Raw genomic sequence first — 19046 nt, 5'->3', positions numbered from 1 at the left:
TCCATCTTCTTGTCCCTTCTTTAGCAGAACTTAGCGGGTGTAACTAGTTGGACACAGTGGGAACGAGAGACGAGTGAGACACTTTGTCGGCTTATCTCTCGTCGACATCGGTCAACTTCTGAGCTGAGGCGGTTCAGGAACTAATTATAAATAATCTTCACTTAAGTATTATGAATATTTAAAATAATAAAACCACAAAAGGAACGTCTTGGTGGCTCGTAAAAACATTAATTTACTTACAATTTAATATTATCATAAAATCATATTATTGTGCATTTTTATACATAAACCTCAATAAATGATGCGTATATTTTTATATTTCTTATATAAACATTTACTTACCTTACATGGTACTTAAGTAAATAAACATAAAAATGTTGTCATGTTTTATCACCTATAGGTATGTGTTGCGAAGGGTAAATGTGTGAAGAAGGTAAACCAATGCAATAAGGCTGAAACAAAAACTGTAATTCTATTGCTGCAATTTGTGTGCTAAATCGACGACTAAACAGAGGGGACATTCGTGAAACAATATTTAAAAAAAAAAACAAATCTTATACAACTCTCATTGAAATAAAATTATAAAGAACAAACTATTTTTTTTAATACCACATGACAGAAACAAGTCGTGCGCCTGGTGGTAAGCGACAGTTGCAGTATCGGTCAAAGCTTTAAATCGCAAAGATCGAAGGGGCACAGCCACTACGGCAGTCTAAATTGATAAGTCCTATTATGCCTATAATTTCACTGGCACCTTTATATCTGGAACGCAGTAATGCTCACGTTATCTACTACTTGGCAGCAGAAATAGGGAAAGTGGCTGTAGTTCCCTAGACGAACTCTTTCACAAGATCTGCTACTGTTACCAAAACCAGTTTTCCTTCAATCATACGTCAATCTTCCCACACAAGCCCTCTTCAATCTTCTCACTAAAATAACAGAACGGTAAACACAAATGTGTAGACAAGTACGTACGATACAAATACATCAAGTTGTTTATAAATCAGGATATAAACAAGTACTTACACCTACCATAATAATGCCATAAACACGCAGATCCTACATAGGTACATATTACGAATGGCCAATCAAACTAATGTTTTTTCCTACAATAACGTATATAAAATACCTATAATAAAACAGGATATCGTTTAGTAAAACTTCATTAAAAAAAAACCATAGAATACCAGTGTCGCGAGCAACTGTGGAGTATATGCTTCGCCAACGCATTCTGAACGACGTATAACTTTCAAAACTGACATCAATAATATCGAGTTCTTTGGTTTTCGTGAGTGCTACTACTACATTGGAGATGAAACTTCTACTCAGAATACCGCGAGAGGCCATTCAAATCAGAAAACCTCCTAATATGTACAAAACATTTTCTTATTATCGAGTCAATGAGAAAAATCAATAATAAACCGATATTAAACTTATTTGGCCTAATAAAAATCCACTTTATATCCCTATTTTTATCAGATCTTAGCGGATGCAGTTGGTCGGACACAGTGGGCAAGTGTAGGTAAGATATACTTTGCGTTGAGGATTCGCGTATCTCTAGGAGGTTCAGGAACTACCAAGTTGGCCACTGGAACTCCAACAGTAACGCAAACATAATAAAAACATTTTCACTTAAGCATTATGAAAATTTAAATTAACAAACTAAAATTTAAAATAATAAACCTACTTTTTGTTTTATTTAATGTATATTTACGGGACTATAGGTTTTTATAAGTTAATTTTAAAATACTGCGTATATTTTTATATTCAATTATAGCAAATTCTTTGGCTTTCTAAGTATTCATATTGTTAAAATTCATAACTTTGTATACTTTTGCAACTATAGTTCAGAACAGGATGGTTTGCATTAATATTAGATAACCAGTTGATGACTTTACTACTAGTCAGCAGTGACCATGGGCAAAGGTTTAAAAAAAAAATACGCGATTTAGACCCGAAAAAGTAGTTTAATTTCCAGTTCTTAACAATATCATTTATATGGCGAACGGCTATGGAGTGAAAATTCCCTGCTTATAGACTCCCTGAACGTTATAATTTAGACCTTTTCAAGGCGAGAGTGAATAGGTATTATTTAGGTGTGCATGCTCCATCGTGGACCTCATCGTCACTTTCCATCACGTGAAAAGGAGGTAAAATGCACATTTACATTTGAATAAAAAAACAAGTCGTGCGCCTAGTGTTAGGCGAAACGCCTGCCCTTATGGACGTCGCAGTGCCACTCAGAGCTTCAAATCGCAAAGATCTAAGGGGCACTGCCACTGAGCCCGTCACACGTGAGATAAGTTGATAAGTCCCATGTGCCTGAAATTTCACCAGCACCCTCACCCTTCAAAAACGAAGCGCAAGAATGCTTACATTGCTGCTTGGCGGCAGAAATTGGTAAGGTGGCGGTACTTCCCTGAACGAACTCTTTCACAAGGAGCTCTACTGCTACTAAAATGCTTATACTTAACTAAGCGTCTAATATAACTTGATCAATCGCAGTTCCTTTATTTCTTTAAGTTTCATTCTTAAAATTGATCTTTATCCTATAAGTTATAAAGCGGATATTTCCAGTAGCATAATTATAATAATAATGTACCAACCAATCACAACGAATATTCCTGTTTGAAACTAGCGAAGTTCCTGTATTATGAGTACTAGAGTAATGAAGTTAAGTTCGGGGGGCATTACTTGGAACACCCAAGCCGGAAGCAATTTAGAAACGTCGCTTCCTAAATTGGTACTACCGGGAATTAGTAGCAATAGAGCTCCTCGAGAAAAAGTTCGTCAAGAGAAGAACTGCCACCTTACCTATTCCTACCGCCAAGCAGTAATGTAAGCATTATTGCGTTCCGGTTTTGAAGGGTAAGGGTGTTGGTGAAATTACAGACACATGGCACTTGTCAATTTATGTCTCAGAGTGAGACGTGCGCAGTGGCAGTTCCCCTCACATTTTTTTATACAACACAGTCATAGCCCCGCACTAAGAAAGTAATGAATGTTGATTCGAGAAATAAATGTTCTTCCCGACCCGAGAATCGAACACGGAACCTCTTCGAGGCAGACCAGCAAGATATTTGTTCGGCCACGGGGGCAGATGAAGTTATGAATTAAAGCTATGAAGTTGCTCTGCAACTATTATGGACTCGAACAGGCGCGTCGCTTACCACCAGGCGCACGACCTGTTCCTGTCAACACTTAGTATCATTTAAAAAATCGAACTCGGGATCTCCTCATCAGGAGACCATAGTGCTAAAAAATGTGTCCTCGGCATCGTAAGTATTGGTAATTTTTAGTTATTGTCGCTCAAAGGGTATTCACCTTATATCCAATTGTTCTTTTTAGTCCTATCTCGTAATAGTATTTTATTTACATTTAATGTGTACACGAATTTTTAAACAAACACAATTGTTTAATTTATAAACAATTTAAATTAGCCATACAGAACACGCGATTGCGTTTACTTATTACTAATAAAAATTATTATTATAAAAATCCCACACCGGCGCAAGCGCAGGCCGAATGCTGCATCACGACCTTGCAAGGTCGAATAACATTAACGTATGTGCTATCTATTTATGGAACTTTAAAACATTTCGCATAACTTGTAAAAATACAACTTAAAAAGACAACGCAGCGGGTTCCTATATTGGATAGTGAACAAACATTGCAATAGGCTGAGTATATTGTACACTGTTTTTTTTTAAATGGGACCGTATGGGGAAATCAGAACCTATAAATGATACAAGGAAACTGTCTTAAAAAGTATTTTTTTGTGAAATCAATTTTGGCATATTACATTTTTTAGTCAAGCGTGAGTTGTCCACAAAAATCAATAAAATTGACTTGATCGGAACAACAGAACGTGAGTAACTGACCTCGGCCGTATATGCCATTGAGGAATAATACCGCCTCTCCCGTTTAAAAATTCAAAATTAATCTTTTAGGCCATGGGAAAGGCGAGTATAAAATAGATAATTACAGTGCACCAGACAATCACAACAAGTACTAGAGCAACGGAATTCACTCCGGGACAATACCCAGTACACCCAGACCAGAATCAACTTAAAAAAATAATTTCCCAAACTCCTACCGGGAATGGAAATCGGGAATTTCCCATCCAGTAACCACAGTCCAAACCATTGGGGCACTTATGTCGTTAAATGATTCGTATGTGGAAACTTGTAGAGAGTTTGTAGGAAGCAATCTATAATTATTACGTGTAGAGGGAGAAAATAATCATATTTGCACATTTAATTAGTACAATAAAGAAATGAGGTCGACGGTTCAGATCTCTATGGTGGCATGTACCTATGACTTCAATTACTAAGTTTAGTTTTTTAGTACGGAAATCTGTAATTAGAGGAGCCCCGTGACTAGTAGTGTAATCATGGTTTGACAAAGATGACTATCAAGCAGTGGCAATTTTAAAAAGCTAAGAAGAGGTTACAGGTATACAGTAAATAATATCAATCCGTATTCTTGACATCAATGGAAGAAACAGTTCTTTAACATTGTACGACATGGCGGGGGTCGATATCTGTCATGTCAGCTTTGCACCTGCGCACGCGCTCATAACTGATATCTATTTTCATTATTACCCACGCGTTTAGCAAATCAATCTCCGATTGTTAAAGCAGCAACACTTGCTCAAGCGCATTGTTCGCATTGCCATTGTGAATAGCGAATTTGCGTCTCGATCATTGTAATGTCAAAGTATTGTGTCGCTACTTTACATGTACGAACGTGAATATATGCGGGCGTTTCACTACTTTGTCGATATTTTACAATCTGTTTATTAATAACCACGAAAACAACTAACTAAATGGCGCGTATTTGCTATCGATTCAAAAATGTATAGGTACATTTCACGCCCTTTTGTTGTTTACAGGAAACAGAAACCACAACCTTCCACTTTCTATCTCTCTCTCGATTCTGATACACATCTTTCGCCTCATCAAACGTTCGTCCGAATTATCTAGACATATCTTTCACATCTAAGAGATCGACTTAATGAAACTTAATATAGTGTTCGTGATAACTCGATTAAAGTCTTGTTCAGTTTCATGAAAATAATACTTCCTCCTTACAAACGTGTTTCGTCAATAGTCTTTCATTCGTCCCTCTCTACATCTCCGAAACGTCCTGACATCATCCTTCACCACATCAACACGCATTCAATGTTTTCATACACGCTCATCCAGCTGACCTAAAAATTAAGTAATCAACAAATCGAATCATTAGCTTTTCGCCCTTGTTCGTATATTTGTTTTTTTTTTTCAAACAAACGAACGTGAAGGGGCCAGGACCTTCCGCGTGAAGGCACCTTGCACATCCTGCATTGAGTTTATAATAGTGTCAGTTTTATTTCTGACTCACAACAATGTCTGCACTTTTTGAATTGCCAATATGATTTTAAGCGGGGTTTAATATTATTGAAAGAGATTTTGTGGATTATTTAAATCAATCGCATACTTCTGAACTCGTAACGACAGTTTTGAGGAAGCGGGAAGCTGGTGAGAAGGAGGATAGTGTTGGCAGAAAGTAAATGGATACGTGCGAGTTGCGTTTTGCGTGCGCTGAGAAAAATACTTAAAAATAAATGTGATTATTTGATAAATGTAATAAATAAATACAGAGGGAACTGGAATAATGCACAATGGCGCAGTCAGAACGTTTCGGGTCCTTTAAAAGTCCTATGGTAAAGGCTAACTGATCAGAAAAATCAGTTTGTATGTATGTAAACACTTTATTGTAACAAATCACAAATTTTAACAAAGAATTTAAAATATTAGTGTACAAGAGCGAGCTTATCCTATAAAGGGATTTCTTCCAGCATAGTTTTATAGCCAGCCATATAGTTTCATTTCTAATCAAGAAAATTTAAAATTTATGTATATTTATTAATAGTATAGTTAAACATATTACTTTGGCCTTTGGACCGTTCTTACTGCATAGAGTTGGATTGAAATCTTAAGTGTCGAGCACGACACGCTCTTGACCCTGTTACAATATGTAAAACTTTCTATCAAACAAGGTTTTATTTTCAATGATACACATTAATTGTGATTTCTTTACACTTGCTACTTTAATAGTCGTAGGTACACACAGGGAATCGAACCGTCGCGTCGACTTCTCATTGAGGAGCAACCGTTCTCCCAAGCGATCAGAACTACTGCCGTTTTAACATAAATTCTTTAACGCCCTTGTATAGGTGAAATTTAATAACCGACCCTATTTAGGACATGATAGCCTTCATTAATTACGTATAATTACCTACAGGGAATGTATACAGCGTTTATTTTTTTTAAAGGGACAGTGTGAAGAGATCCGAAACCGTAGGAGATACAAGGAAACTGTCTTATGAACTATTAAATCTTTTTTGTGGAAACAATTTTGGCATTGTCAATTTTTTGGTCAAGCGTAAGTTAGCCATAAAATTTATAAACAAAAATTCACTGCACCTCTTAAGTCAATATTGTCTAGTCAGAGAACGTAAAGACAATCAAAATTAAGTACCTACCACAATGTGATGATTATAAACCAAGTGCTCTATTGGCTCTGAGCAAGATTTCGACTTTCCTTCCGAATAAGAGTACTTTTTTTATCAGACTACAATGTTTTATCATCTATTAGTAACCTCCTACATTGTTACACTTGCAAAAAAAGATACTATTTTCATGTAAGTCAAATGTGTTTTCTTTTTCTTTTTTTTTATATAAAATATCAAGTGACAGGACGAACATGTCATGAACCTGATGATAAGCTACACGCCTGACCATTACAGTTGCAGTGCCACTCAGAGCTTTAAATCGCAAAGATCTGAGGGGCACTGCCACTGCGCCCGTCACTCTGATACATAAGTTGACAAGTGTCCGTAATTTCACCAGCATAAAAATAAATAACGCATGACTAAAACTATACACATCTAAAAATTTAAAATTTCATACCAGTGCCACTCAGTCTTTGAACCGCCCGTCAACCTTAGACATTGGTTACTTATAATAACCAACTGGTCAGAAAATAGGGAATTCCTTGCACTGTGAATGCCGGAAGTAGAAATATACTTAAATGTAAAATTTCATGGTGTTTCTTCCTATGTTACTTACAAGGAATTAATTAGTATTTGCAATTGACCCTTTCGATCGGCAGTATGAAAATCGTGTTTCTTTTTACACATTTAATCATCTTTGAATGCAGTATTACTTACTTTTAAGATAAAATAATGTCTCCGTGAAGCAAAATATCTTATCTGCCATATTTCAAATACTTTCACTACGCGTCTCATAGCCGTGAAACACCCTGTATATTGTAGTTTAATTGAGAAACAAACATCGAGAAGAAATTTGATGTTTTCGTAATGTAGTATAAAAAAGAAATACCGACAAGAGAAAACTTTTAATTGGCCTATGGAATTTCTGCTTTCAAAGGCTCCACCCTACACTCACGGTTAGATCATCTATAGGAACCTTTACGAACAAGTAGAATTTCTAACCCATTTCAAATGTCAACGAATCATTCGCTCAATCATTGTACCTGCGCGCGCGCTGACCCACAGCCCAAGCCCTCTTACCAGCATTTCACAAACGAGAGTTGTGAACAATGCTAGAATTGAAATAATAGGACATAAAGTCGTGAGCAAATATTGCCGTGTATTTATTTATTGCTAGTTGTTGTATGAGGTTTTGTTCGTGTCTAGTTTTAGTATTCATTTTTGAACTGCTCATAAGCAACAATCGGGATCTACACAGGAAATGAAACTATTTATTTCGGATCTAGAATAGTGTATATTTGTTTTTTGTTTTTTTCAAACCAACGTTTCGGGCTCTTTGCAGATATGTTCATGGCCGACTTATCCGAATTTTCCGGATTTCATCAATTCCAATGTTTAGTATATTTAAAAATACAGAGCACACTTGCCATATCTATATTCATACGGGAAAGGAAGAAACAGGTGCGTATGAATTTATGCCAAAATCTACAGCTACAATAAACTGACCACTAACCTAAAATTTACCGAAAGAAGTTTCTACAGAAGTCAATTCTGCTTCAAAGTTCTATATTCTAGACAAGCAAGCTCAACGGTTATGCGTAAGACACGGGGAACTATTGACAAAGTTATTAAGCATCCGATATTAGGATTGCAGTTGAAAACGAAAAAGGGTACACACACTTGCCGGTCAACCCGTGACCGTGGAATGCATAACCGCAAATGTTGGCAGAACAAAAAAGTTATACCGTAGTAAGATCTGTAACTGCTGATAATAATTAAGGTTACCATGGTTGGGTTTGGTTATACCAGGAGACATTATACGCCTTTTTCTTTTTGAAGGTTACTGCTTGTAGCTAATCGCAGCAGGCGCTATAAATCTTTTTGTACGTAATTCATATAGTCTTTTTAGCAGTTTAGTTTTAAATTTAAATGTACTTGTTTTTGGCGCCGTTTCTTTATTATTGTTTTCTCCGTGTTCATTCGTATCTTCACTTTCTTGTTTTTAATAAACTGTAAACATATTTCCTGGGGATCTCGATCACTCTTCATTAGCTCTCGAACCCAATTATTGATACATTCCGCTACACGTATCTTGTGATCTATCTCATTGGTGTCATTATAATAATAAACAATAACTATAACTTCTTTAATAACTATTCACACCGGTAAAGAGATATAGTTACAGTATTTAATTAATAATAAGTGATTGCTGACCTGTCAAACAACATCCAGATCGCACAACAGGATTAAACCTGTGTTACCGGTAAGTGTTGTTGTTGGCAATCTTATTTTAAAACGTTTATAACTTGTGAGTACACTAAAAGGTACTCTATAATCTCAAAACCAGTACACAGTACAACTTGTCGTTTTGGGATCCAAAAAATGTGAATGATGAAACCATTTTTAACCAACCATAGTTACTACAATGAGTCAGAAATATCGATTAGTTTGAAAAAACAAATACACCAAACTTTAGATTTGAAAAAAAAAATCATTGCCAATGCATAGCAATCGCAAAAACGTAAGAACTCGGCAATAATATAGTGTAATGTTATAATGTATAAAAAATTATAGCAAAGAATCAAAAACAAAAGAAAAAAAAGAATTATTTTTTATTTAAGTCACTTGGTATCATCGGGACGCACCTATTGGTGTCACGCCTGTTCATATCAGTTGCAGTGCCGCTCTGAGATCTGAGAGGCATTGTCACGCGCCCGTCACCCTGAGACAAGTCCCGTGTGCCTGTTATTCCACCAGCACCCTTAGTAGCAGTAGAGCTCCTTGTGAAAGAGTTCGTCCAGGGAAGTACTGCCATCTTGCCCATTTGCCGCCAAGCAGTAATGTGAGCATTACTTTCTTCCGGTTTTGAAGGGTAAGGGTGCTGGTGAAATTACAGGCACATGGGACTTGTCAACTTATGTCTCAGGGTGACAGTCGCGGCGGCGATGCCCCTCAGATCTTTGCAGTTTAAAGCTCAGAGTGGCACTGCAACTGTTATGGACAGGCGTGTAGTTTTCTATCAGGAGCACTTGTTAAAAAACAATATTTCTATGATCACGTAAACGCACAGTGCACATTATAATGAAAATATAGAATTCTAATTTAGCGGTATATATTCTACATGAACGCAGGGTAAAGTTGACTTTAATATGTGGCAACAATGGAACATCTTGCCAAATTATGTTAAAATATGTTTATAAAAGCATAAAAACAGACCAACAAGCCTTTAAATTGTTAAAACAAGTAATATAAAGGGTAACATTTGCCATAGTACTGTAACAGATCGTGAATTTATTAAAACAATGCGAGTCGTGAACGAATTCGCAATAAACAAGGAAGTTTGGTACCACGCCCTGGTACAGCATGAGAAAATGTGTTAATGGTTTACGGAGCAAAAAAACACTCATACATACATTTGTAAACAATGTTTGGCATGTGAAACAAGAAATAGAAGGACCTGGTAACTAATCCTAGTCATATAAAAATTGAAAATCAAACCTCCGTACGCTCAAGGACAGCAAAGTCAAGCTAAACAATGTTTACTGCAAATTTGTACGCTACGTAAATACGTTAGTTTAAAAAAAAATACCCGAGAACTATTTTCAAAATTTATCCCAATGTGGATAAAGATGAAATAATTGATTTATTGTGAAATCATATATTAATAAATTTATAAAGCCCGATAATGTCAATTATAGTCAATGGTTTTAATGTCTTTCAGATCTCATTCTTCAGATGTCATTGTCAGTGGATTAAAGCTCAATGAATCATTGCGCGCCGTGCGCCCGCGCAAGGTTACGAAAGCTTTTGTCTTGTGCGCCGCGCGCGACGGTTTGGATCACAGTAATTATCTCTTGTTTTATTTTGGTGCGACCTTAGCGGTCTTATTGGTACTTGTTGTACGTATTGAAGATTTATATCTGGTTTGTTTACTTTTCAATGGAAACAATTACAAGCCTATCAACGGTCGGTTTATACAAACACGTTTAATATTTTTGTCAAACGTGCAAGCTTTAACAATTATATAAAAAAAACATCATTTTATTCTTACAATTTTCTAATTTCGTAAAACTCAATCTGATATGATTAACAGCAGTATTCGAACCCACCAATCATTAACTGATTTAAGTCGACACACGCAAATAAACGACTGTATATCGAGCATTGTCCATGGTATCAAATATCTGAATTGTCTCCGTAGTGACCTTGTGGCTTGGGCAATGGGCATATCGTTCACTATGACAGAGTTGTTTGACCGCAATATCATATAGCCAGATGCTTGTGATTTATTTGCAGTCGTCCATTTTTCTGCATATACTTGAAAGTATTTCTGTAATTTGAACAACGTCAATGCCAATGCTAAGCTTCTGTCTTGTAATTGGAAATATAGCATTTAGAGATTTAGCAGCAGACGCCGAAATAATGCTATACCAAAACGGGCTCAATGCAATTTATACCCGCCACACGAATGTACAGCCAAAACAGTATTTCCATTGGTAGTAGTAGGTGTCTTTATGATATTTTCACACGATTCAATGTCGATTAACACACATGAAGCACGCCCAAATAATTATACAACAACAAAATCACCGTAGTTTTATAGCTTGGTTTCTAAAACTCAGTGGGTTAACGATGTTGTGGACAAAAAATCTTGTACAATATAGCTTAACTTGTACATTTTTGTCGAGCATACTCACGCATTAAACTTATTATTATTGTACAAAGAAAAGACACTTAAAACACACGTTACAATGGACATATACAAAAGTGAGCTTATCTCTATAAGAGATCTCTTCCAGTCAACCGTAGCCATGGTGCAAAAATGAAGTCTGCGAGACTAATTATTGTACAACAAAATTAAAATTTAAATGTGAATAAAATATAAATGATGATATTATACATACGACAGACATACAAACATACATGAACTTTATATACATAAATACATACATAAGCAGAATATATATTATAATAATAAATTACTTGTTTATATAATATGTTACCGATTAATCTATCTAACGCGTTCGACAGGAAATGCTCTTTTAATTTGTGTTTGAAAGATGCCACCGATGGACTGTCACGAATGTCAGCAGGCAGTTTATTCCACATACGAGCTGCACTTACCGTAAAAGAATTGTGAAAGAATTTGGAGTTGGAATAGGGATATAATAGTGTTCTAGTGTCATAGGTATGTTTTTGACGGGAATTGGGGGATAAGGGAGTAAACGGGAACACAGATAATGAGGAAGCTGGGGGTAAATTAGAATTTTATAAACAAGACAAAGAACGTGCATATTTTAACTTAGTCCGAAATTCAGAGATATGGTCATATTTACGTAAACCGAATATGAAACGGATTGCCAGATTTTGTAGGCGCTCTAGTTTGTTCAGCAGCTCGTCAGTAGCATCCAAATAACAAAAATCGGCATAGCATTACATTAGTCCAATGCAGGTCGGGGACTTCATACGTCTTCAAAGAGAATTGTTGGCCTTGCAGATTCCATCACAATGTTTTCCAATATGATCTTAGTAAGACCTAAAGACGGGAATACGCTTGGCACATTATGCACATTACGGATAGTAGTATGCGAGGAACTTGACCTCGAGAAACGAACAAATTTGCAGAATCAAGAGGTTCAATCCAAAGCTCGTAGTTTATCGATGTCGTGGGAACGTCGGAACAAATACAGACGATATGCAGCAGTAAATTCTAATGCGATTCTATAATATCAAGAAAAAGGTCTATACGTCGAGGAACCTACTATGTAAAAAAATAAAAACATAAGATACGTATTTGAGTTGCGAAACGCCAATCAGCCAATTGCAATATTAACCTTTTCATGTACGGAAGAAACTATGTCCGACAGTAGTGCATCAGTAAACAGTATATATTCTCAGAAAGTTGAAAATAAAGTCCAAAATGTAGACGTTGAAAAATCGAAACTGTTACAAATAACTTCTTATTTGCAACATACTATAGCGTTACTCCAGTGGAGAGTTGGAATACAAAAGTAATGTTTTGTTGGTACAATTTCGTAATACTTTCGTTTCTGTATTTGTTTTGTATACAACTTACAATGTAATGAAGCGTCTTTCCCATAACGAACGTACGAAACAAAGGCCTTTAATGTGTGAAAACTTTCACTGAAAGTCTTGTCATATTTGTTAAAAAAAACTAGTACTGTTCCACAACTTCGTCTGGAACTATTCATGCTCCTTATGGAGATTTCCCAATTAGACATAAATAAGATTTTATATGTGTTGTGTGTGTGTGTTGTTTTTTGTTTTAATTAGATAGATTAAACATTAAAATCACAAATGACAATTTTTTGCAGGGGATAAAAGATTGGAGCTCGTGGAATCAAGGGAAACTATAGTGCTTCGGGCACATCATGCTAAGTGAAAAATACTATTAACTGCAACTCATTCTGCAGACCAAAATCCAGAGCTGCAGAAGACATGATGACAAAATGAAATGCCTATAACATCTTACAGTGGTTCAAAATTTCAAAGTTCCACAGAACTCTTCCTAGCAGAAAATTCATGGGTTCAAGTAGCAGTAATGATAGCCGACCTCCGGCATGAGATGGCACATCAAGAAAGATAAGATTCACCTAATTTAATTGTTAACTATCCACTTTTAATGTTTTCAGATATATTTGCTATAGCAATCTTCATATCATAAATCCATTAAACCAGTGCGTAGCCGTGGGATGTGTATGGGCTGACAGAGAAATCCATTAATATACATTTCATTTTATATGTACGAGTAGATATAGAGATAGAAACATTGACTTACAAATAAAAGAAACAATACATTTTCTTGATGTTGTAGACTCGTAAGTCATTATTGTAATGTCTGGTGTAATTAAATTTCTTGTCTTTTTGATTGTTAGAAAGGAAACGATAGGTATTTTAACAATGGCTATTTTATCTTGATGTCTTGTGTAACACTAAGGAGAGAGTCCCAGGTCGGCCTATTAGGCATTTCTTTGTTTAGTGTACATTTAAATAGTATGGTAGATGTGTAGATATAACTTTTTAATAATAAGGAATTCAACTTCAAAAAATTTTCCATTGTCTTGTAATATTCACATAAAATTTGGCCCTCTGGTATGTCATTACTAGTTTTTGAGTCCGTGCAATTTAGCAACTATATAATTTGACGGGTAACTGACAAACTATGAACCTCGATTTTAGTACCTTGATCGTGTTTCTTTGTAAGTATACTTGTTTACTCAATCGTAAAGTCTCATGGGACCCTTAGTCAGTATCATAGGCTATTTCTACCCAATGCTATGGGTATCGAGTAATTTATTAATAATGAAGTTTCAATTAAAAGAAAATTTCGTACCTGCATCTCGGGGACCCCTCTTCACAAGATTCTTCGAAGTCATGTCCATCACCAAAACCCTCTCTTTATAAGGCACCCTTTTTTATGATATCAAGTGACGGTACGAAAAAGTCGTGCGCTTGATGGTAAGCGTCACCTGCCCATTGCAGATGCCGTGCTACTCAGAGCTTTAAATGGCAAAGATCTGAGGGGCACTGCCACTGCGCCTGACACCGTGAGACTTAAAGTGGACAAGTTTCATATGCTCATTGTTACACCAGCACCCATACCCTTCAAAATCAGAACTCAGTAATAGCCACATTACTACTTGGCGGCGGAAACAGTTATGGTGGCAGTACTTCCCTGGACGAACTCTTTCACAAGCACTTATGACATTGAGTTTGGTTCGTGAATACTCGCAATAGGATCAAACTTCACATGGAGCGCGCTCGCAGAACGGGTTAGTAACTAGACAACTTTAAATTCATCGTACTTTGCGGAAGTTACAAATAAATGGCTTTCCTGAAATCATCTATTTTCACATGTTTCTTCATGATGTATTTTATCGTGAAGCAAATAATGTCTTGGAAATGAAACTACTTTTTCGGATCTAATTTGTTTTTTCAAAGAACCAACATTTCAGTCTTTACTGATACCATGGTCACGGCTGCCTACATTTTCAATGTGTAACAATCGTGAAAATCTAAAAACTCGATACAAATAATGTCTGTTCTCAGAAATGCGACAGCTTGCAGCATTTTGTATAAATGAATTCAACTTGAACATGTGATGATGCCGTTGTGCTACTGTGGTTAACCGTCTCATTTATCTCGCATCGCGAATCTGTGGACGCACTTAATCTACTCAATGTCAGGAAACGGAACAATATTCCATTAAGTAATTTAGCAACGGATTTTGTCACATTAACATGTAATCTAGTTAAGTGGCGATATCCATTAGAAAGTTCACTTTCATATAACTTTAACATAAGTACCAACTGCATGTATCAAAGTTAACATGTCTTTAGTATGTTTATTGAAAGATTATGTCACGAAAATGGTAACTTTCATTTTCGAAGTTGCAAACGTCAATGATGAACACTGATATAGACGGTGCATTGTGCTTTTAAAGTTTGAAGAAATTAAGTTTCTTTCAATTCCTGTGTTGAATGGTTTTTTTTTGTGAAAAATAGTGATAGACATAACGTCAACGAGTTCTTGTCAGTCTACTCTGCAAAGCCACTACTTTATTGAAAGGGCAATGGAAAATGTATAAGCTTCTGGAAAAAGATTCAGGATGATATTCAAAATTTGACAGAGACGAGGTTCAAAAATATAGTGAAATAATAACTTTACACTAGTACAGCTTCTGCGTACTAAGATGACAAAAGGCCATCGTAGCAACCCGTTTAGCTCTATCAAATAACTCGACTTTGAAATAATGTAAATAATAAATATGTGCAAAAGAGTAACCTCTTAATTTCTTATTCATTCTCCTCAGGGAAATCTGCCTCATGAATGAAAAGTACAGTTTAATCACATATGACGTTTTGAAGTGTAGTTTGCTTACCTTTGCCATAAAGATAGATTTAAATTTCAAGGTTAATCTTAAACGTAATTCGGTTATTACGAGAAGAAAAAGAATAAGTCTTACAATGTCATCAATTTTCATACGCAGTATAAAATAGACTCGTGTTGTTTCCAGGATTAATCTTGATTTCTTAGATGTAACTTTACGATTCCTCATTTAATAGAATTTTAATGGAACAATAACAAATTCAATCACTGTCAACACCTGACAAAACATTGCAACAGCCACTTCCATTGTATTTATAACACGTTGTATGTCAGTGTCGACTACAGCAACTTGTCAATTGTCAAGAATGCCAGTAGTGGTACAACAGGACGAGCTGGTCACTTTTACTTGGCATTGGGCATCTTCAAGAACGAATACTTGGTTGATACGGATCGGTTACGGTGATTAATCATACGTTACGTTTTGTTCTGTTCATGTACCTATTCGCATTGTACTTGTATCACAAATTTTAATTTTTTCTTCTTCTTTAGTGACTTGATGACTTCCGGACTCTATGTTTCTCCTAAGTATTTAGCCTATATTTGATAGATTGTCTTGCTGTAGGACACATTCTGATATACTTATGTTACTGTTATTCATTGTAATTTTAAAGTGCAATAACGAATATTTCACTCATTCATGGCTACGATGTTTTATTTCTTATCTATTTTCTTCAGCATTCTTCATTTACCTGGTACCTGGTATCTTTAGGTGACCTCCACGGTCCTTTATTTTACACATTCCCTATGGCACAACCGAAAGCCACACACCGGCCCTACCCTTTTCTTATCAATACTTAACCAATTACAGAATGACAACCCATCATCGCACACCGGACCTTACCTGACCTTACCACAGACGAGTTTCTTAACGTGGTGTATGAATTCGAGCTCGTGTCATGTGATTGGTCAAATCACGAATCGTGGGAAGCAGTCTTTGGATGTCTTAATAAAAAATACGGTACATATGTTATTTTTCCATTTTAACAAATGTTATTAAATTGCTAATGTACGCTCATTAATTGTGCGATAAGATCATAAATCTACATTAATACAGATTTAATTCCGAACGAGTCATGAAACTTAACAGCCGCGCTTTATCTAAATGACAATTTATATCATTCCTAGATGCACATGTTTCAATTATTCCTAACAAGGTTTTCATTAACATCAAATAGCTGCAGATTTTATAGATAACATTGAGTTACAGTTGTAATAACTTCCGCGATATAAAGATTGTCTGTCACTTATGCAAAACCTATTTAGTTAATTTGTAAACCATTAACTAACATGCTTATTTATGCTAATAGAGGATGTCGGACATATATTGATGTCTTTTGTTTAATTAGTAATGTAAGAAAATATAGTGTTCTATAAAATTCATACGATAGATTGATAAATGATAAAAATAAAAATGGTAAATCAAATATGTGAAAAGATGACAAATCGCGTGACAAATTTGTTATTTTCAATTGTTTTACGTTTTATATCCTTGTCGATATTCGGCAAGGCTGCAACTCAGGCAACAACATCAAAAAGCGACTTTCAGAACATTGCCGATTTGAACGCAGTAAAGATGGGATGATCTTTACATAAACATAACAAATGGGACAACATTGTAGCTGTGGCATAGGCGCAGTCAGTCAAATGTTTATGAAATCAAAAGATTCTAGAGTTTAAAATAATTTTACTTGTTAACTATGCTTTATGTACATGAACTATCAACAGCCCTTTATGTGAGCCGCTGCTGAGCACGGGTTTTCCCTAAGGACTAAGTCCTAACATCCGTTAAGGACCCAATTTGATCCGCTGTTTCCCCAAATTGGTCCTACCGAGAATCGAACCCGGGACCTCCGCATCCAGCGCCCACAATGTAAGCCATTAGGCCACCGAGGTCGTCAATATGAAACAAGAATACTTTTTTCGTAAATAAAATCCAAATGTAAGATTGCTAAAACATAAAACAAATTGCAAGACAACCTACGTATTAGATACATAGCACATCAAAAGATCAAGATCGTTACCGAACCGGTCACAGATGATATCTGAATAAATTGCAGCGGCCAGCTGAGCGTGCGCATCCGTCGAAACGGTCAAGTTCAAGTGAACTGGCTCATCTGAGGCTGTTAGGAAATTTACTATTGCGTATCATAAAGTGGTATGGATTTTATGGATAAATTATAGTCACGATATATCGATCGCTTTACTGGAGTTTCACTACCTATACTTAAATTTCAGTCTTCGTACACATATATTGAACTTAAAATGTAATATCGTGTGTATGTAGAAGAGGCCTGTACTTATTTACTAGATTCAGTAGAAATTAGCTTGAATTAGAATTTTGTTATATGAGAATAATGACAAAAATACAAGTAACAATTTTAAATCTATACTTGGATAAAGTTAAATAGATCGTTCATGATCAAGTTACACCATCAGAGGCCAGAGGCATTTCTCTTGACCTTACACTCAAGTTCAAACGAACCGAGGCATCCATGGGTCCATGTACAACAACCATTCATGATCTACTGAATGTTGACGAACATATTAATATGGAGAAATATAATATAACCTTTTCATTGTTTATGGAATAATAATTAATTTGGACTAATGTCCAGGCTAGAACAAATGTAGTTTATTATTAAAATAAATATACTTAAGTAGATGCATATATAAGTAAACATGTGCTTAAATTCCCTAAGGCGCTGATTTTCAGTCAAGATCAAGGAGTGGGATTAAATGTAAGATTATTTGTTGTAAGATTATTTGTAAGCAAAAATATAAGGAATGACTGAGTATAATAAAGTGTAAATAGTGCACGTAAAATAACCAATTCGATATGTAAATGAATGTGGATAATGAAGAAGGACACGGAAAAGAGTCCATAGATATGAAAAAGAAAATTGAATTAGTCCACTATTAAATCCAGCAAAATCTAACAGTTTAACTTGAAAGTTTGTCTAAAGTTCAACATGCAATGTCAAGGCCTGTACATAAAAACCTCACTCTCAACTTAAGGAAACGAAAAAATAATGGGTTTAGAAATCAGTAGAATTTGACATCCCACTTTGAGTGTCCGGGACAATTTCATTTAATAGGTTACAGCACAAGTCAAAAATGTCACCAGTGACATAAGCTATAAAAGAGCAAGGCAACAAAAGGCGTTGGAGAAAACCTACAATCAACATTGATTTAGGGAAACACGGTGTAAAAGCATACCAGTCAATGAATAAGGAAGGAAAAGACTATGCATCAGCAGGTCAAGTTCAATGTTTGATCGAGAATATGAGCCGAAGAATCCGTGCCATTCTCGACACGTCTCACTGACCGCAGTGACCTGGTAGGACCGTGACCCACATTCCTATGCCCAGGGCAGTCACTGAAGATGAATTGGTGTTTCAAAGGTTTTATATAAATAATTGATCGTAAGTTACGGTGTTTAACCTTTTTTCTTTTTTCATAATTATTTGCCTTCGTGATATAATAAGAACAAGCGCCTACGATGATGTTTAGACAGTATAGTAATATAGATACATTAATTAAATTATGTTTATTAATTTAGTTTCTTTGTTATTTCCGGTGTTATTATATATACGTTGAATATTTAAAAACCTTGCTAACTGAAGAAACCAACCATGCGGTA

At 35.7% G+C, this 19046-nt stretch overlaps 1 protein-coding gene across 1 annotated transcript in view; it reads right to left on the bottom strand.

Annotated features, from left to right (window-relative positions):
- Positions 1 to 19046, bottom strand: part of LOC113228843 (N-alpha-acetyltransferase 15, NatA auxiliary subunit) — a 187191-nt gene that overhangs the window by 93728 nt on the left and 74417 nt on the right. The window lies entirely within an intron of this gene.

This window comes from Hyposmocoma kahamanoa, unplaced genomic scaffold (genome assembly GCF_003589595.1).
Source record: "Hyposmocoma kahamanoa isolate Upper Pololo Valley unplaced genomic scaffold, ASM358959v1 244, whole genome shotgun sequence".
Lineage (NCBI taxonomy): Eukaryota > Metazoa > Arthropoda > Insecta > Lepidoptera > Cosmopterigidae > Hyposmocoma > Hyposmocoma kahamanoa.
This window is presented reverse-complemented; position numbering and strand designations above follow the sequence as displayed.